Source organism: Pteropus alecto, unplaced genomic scaffold (assembly GCF_000325575.1).
Source record: "Pteropus alecto unplaced genomic scaffold, ASM32557v1 scaffold137, whole genome shotgun sequence".
NCBI classification, from domain to species: Eukaryota; Metazoa; Chordata; class Mammalia; order Chiroptera; family Pteropodidae; genus Pteropus; species Pteropus alecto.
The window spans coordinates 3,469,540-3,472,447 of NW_006440135.1; the positions used below are offsets into that span (position 1 = coordinate 3,469,540).

The 2,908-nt window shown below is 60.0% G+C and overlaps 1 long non-coding RNA gene across 2 annotated transcripts; it reads right to left on the bottom strand.

Moving 5' to 3' along the window:
- Positions 1-2,908, bottom strand: LOC112484083. 2 transcript variants are annotated; one of them, XR_003047885.1, is made up of 5 exons: positions 2,787-2,908; positions 2,502-2,616; positions 2,213-2,327; positions 1,633-1,810; positions 1-79 (listed from the first exon to the last, which is right to left on the bottom strand). It is a non-coding gene; the product is annotated as an uncharacterized LOC112484083 (long non-coding RNA). The 2 variants fall into 2 exon arrangements; XR_003047884.1 differs by lacking the exon at positions 1-79 and adding an exon at positions 638-1,246.

A 2,908-nucleotide genomic window follows, 5' to 3' on the forward strand; every position in this document is an offset into this window, starting at 1 on the left:
CCCAGAGCCCAGCCTTGCAGGAAGCCAGGCTCGCTGAAACGCGCACGTCCACGCCGACTCGCTCTAAGCGCAGCGGCCACTGTTGGGACAAGAAACAAAAACGTGACAGTGCTAGACTCCTTTCCTTAATGCACACGTAGGGGAGGGGGCGGGCCCGCCGTAAATCCGAAGCGGCGCATCGCCGGCGCGGTTGCTGCCAGTGGTCGCGCTGTGGCAGCGGCTCGCTTTGGCCCGCGCGCCTGCCCCTTCCCCTCCAGTCCAGCTCGGACGGCAACTGAAAAGCAGGAGAAGCCAAGTCCCCGGCGTTCCGCCCGCCTGCGCGCCCCTCTGCGCCCGCGGCGACGCTCCCCGTGGCGACCCGAGACGCAGACGCGCTGCGAGCGAATCCAGGCCACCCCTGCAGGCGGCCGCGCACCGAGTCAGCCTCGACACTTGCCGCATGTTGTGTCGATTGATTTTTTTTTTTTTAAAGAAGACCAAGCCAACTTTAATCTAAGAAAAGTGATTTTTAAAAATCAGGGAGCTTTAAAGCGAAACGGAGTTATAGATTCCAGTAACAATGCAGAGCGTAAGTTTCAATGTCTCTGCGTAGGCATTTTAATTTGCTACAGTCACTACCAATAAAAACGGCATGTAGTGCGATTCGACTGTTTAATAGTGCAAGGTAGACGGTTTTTATTAGTAGCAGGCAGCGGTATGGAAAATTTAGATTTCAGTGGAGGAGTGTAATTGCTGGGGGGAAAATACACTCAGGAAGAGGCAGTCTTTGGAATCAGCAACGCTGAGAAAAGAGGGAGGGAGAGCAGGCCACGTTCTGGAGATGCACCCTGGGCACTGGGAGACCCTCCAAAGTCACGTGCACCTGTCTGGTTAGGTACTTAATTGATGTCAAAATCGAGTGTATTCAGAGCATACGCTCCTGCTCCAAACTGGGGATGTTTTAGTAATAATTCGCTGTTTTCTTTTCTGCCCCTGGCAGAGATCAGGCAGGGGATGGGGGAAGAAGGAGGGGTGGGGGGAGGGCGCGAGCCCCAAATGCTAATGAAAGCACAGCAGGAACTGGCCTTCAGAAATGGAAATTGTCGAGGCCAGTCCTCCTTGGAGATAAAAATTAGACCTGATTTTTTTCACTTAAACTATTTAATTGGAAGTGAAGCGAAATGCTGCGGTCTGATCAGTCGCTGTCTATGTTTGTGATCCGAATGTGTGCCGGGCATCCGCAGCTTGTTTGGGGACGGATTCCCTCCTGAAAGACCAAAATGTCACAGAGCCTGCCACCGGCGTGCTCCGCGGGGCTGCCGGGGCCTCTCTCCCCCTCTCTCTTTTTCTTTTGCACTCTACAAGAATTGATTGAAAATATCAGCCCTGCGCTGAATCCGGAGGTCCCACTTGAGGTCGAAGCATTGTTGGAACCCCCTGCTGAGTCCTGGCAGTCTCCCAGAGTGAGTGGGAAATGGTGTGGGGGGGGGAGGGAGGATTTTGCTTAGGGGTGATGTGAAGGTTGGTGGTTGCGGGGTGCGGGGCTGTGGTCTGCAGGAAGAGTGGTGGGCGGGACAATGGGGGCTGGAGGGGGAGGCCTGGTGAAGGATGAGCGATTTGGGGGGCTAGTGTGAGCCACGGGACTGCACCTACCACGAGAGACAGGCCTCCAGGCCTCCGAGGATGGTTCTTCGCAAGCCCAACACTGCAATTTGCAGCTGCTTGCCTTGGACCTGGGGGAAGACAGATGCATCCTGACTGTGCTTTAAGGTTGGTGTGTGACGGGGCAGCAGCTTGAGCCTCGGGATCCAGCGCTGCAGCCTCTCACCGCCTACGGAAACGGGATAAATAAGGCTGTTCTGCGAGCTTCAGAGCCCACAGGGCTGGGGATGGAGGGGAGAGGGGTACTGGGAAAAGGGAGGTGTGGGGGGAGGGAAAGGGAGCTGCAGGCCTCAGCTGCCACCTAAGGCATTCTTCCCGTACAAGTCACCCACGGGAGACCGCCTCGGAGGCATAGGCACCTGTTGGGTGGGCGCCCCCGCCTGGCCCGCACGCACCAGACCCCCTGTAGGCCCCCTGAGAGCGCTTGGTCTGTGACGCCCCCCCCCACTCTTCTGCCGGACCCCGTAGGGGAGTGATGGGGAGTGGGGATTTTCGGGTGTTGGTTCCCAGGGTCCGTTACGAAGCATCTCTTCCCTAGGCCCCACGAGGCATCACCCGAGCTGCGTGTTACCTGAGCTACCTGCGCCGCACACTGCGCCCTTGCCACCAGCCCTGTGCTTCCCCGTCCACGGCGGGGCTTCACGTCGTGCCAGAGGACGTCTGTCTGTCCAGCGACAGTCATTCCCCTGAGTATTTTACAACACAAATGCGAAAGAGGAGTCAACTTATTAAAACAAAAAAGCGCTTCGGGGGCGGAGGCGAAGCGCTGGCAGAGAGCGCTAAACCAGTCCCAGGAGCGGTCGGTACGACCGGCACGGGGGGCCGGGGCTCCGTCCCGGACTCTGGGGCGGAAGGCTCACCTCAGGGCCCTCGTGGCAGCTCGCTGCGAAGACGCCCCGGAACTGGGTCTCGCGGGGACACTCTGGGCGGCGCGGGGCAGGCGACCAGACGCGAGGCCTCGTGTGGCATCTCTCACTGTGAGACAGTAGACCGAGGAAGGTGGAAGGGAGAGCCGCGCGCGCCACCCCCAGGACGACCCGGCCGCCGGTGCAACACCCCTCACCCCGCCGCCACCCCCCGCCCTCCCTTAGCTGCCGGCGGAGACACCGGGGTCGGGCGCGCAGTCCCCTGGGCCGGCCCGTTACCGATGAACAGGGGGCTTGGCTTGTTTGTCCCCGGAGTGGACCAGCCCGGCCCGACTGCGAGCGGCCTCTGGCTGGTCCTCCCGGGCCGAGCTGGGGGGCGGGGCAGCGGCTGGGGTGGGGTG